We start from the raw sequence: 462 nt of genomic DNA, 5'->3' as shown, positions 1-462 counted from the left end.
GGGGGGCTGCAGGGCCTGCAGCCTGGCAGTCCGCGGAGCCGGGGTCCGCCAGCCGAGCTGGGCCGAGGAGGCCCTGGGCGGAGGCCCGTCTCAGCAGGTGGCGAGGGGGCGAGGGAGCTGCGGTGGCTCAGTCGGGACGCCCTGGGAGGCGGCGAGGACGGAGAGCTGCCCTCTTGCTGGGCGCCAAGGGAGAGCGGCCCGCTCGGGCTGGAAGGGCAGCCGGTTTCCCAGTTTCTCTTCTCTGACTGTGGTCCGCCGCTGGCCCTGGCGCTGGCTGCAGAGCATCCCGTCGCCGTGGCCGAGGTGCCTGGTAAGTTTGGATTTTGCGCCTCTGCCCTCGGGAGCGCCCGGCGGGCTGACATCGTGAGGTCGCCGCGCTGCTGCCGAGCCGCCCGCCGCACAGGCCCTGAGGGCGCCCAGACGCGCTCCGGGCGCGGGGGGGGGGGGGGGGGGGGGGGGGGG

General features: G+C 76.0%; 1 protein-coding gene across 1 annotated transcript in view; it reads left to right on the top strand.

Moving 5' to 3' along the window:
* The first annotated feature begins 29 nt into the window (after positions 1-29).
* The window catches only part of ZFP92 (ZFP92 zinc finger protein), a 13,029-nt gene continuing 12,596 nt past the window's right edge, over positions 30-462 (top strand). Inside the window, exon 1 of the mRNA XM_046672630.1 lies at positions 30-310. The gene's annotated coding sequence lies outside the window, so the exon portion shown is untranslated. The remainder of the gene's footprint in view (positions 311-462) is intronic.

The sequence above is a fragment of the Equus quagga genome, chromosome 10 (assembly GCF_021613505.1).
Source record: "Equus quagga isolate Etosha38 chromosome 10, UCLA_HA_Equagga_1.0, whole genome shotgun sequence".
NCBI lineage: Eukaryota > Metazoa > Chordata > Mammalia > Perissodactyla > Equidae > Equus > Equus quagga.
This window is presented reverse-complemented; position numbering and strand designations above follow the sequence as displayed.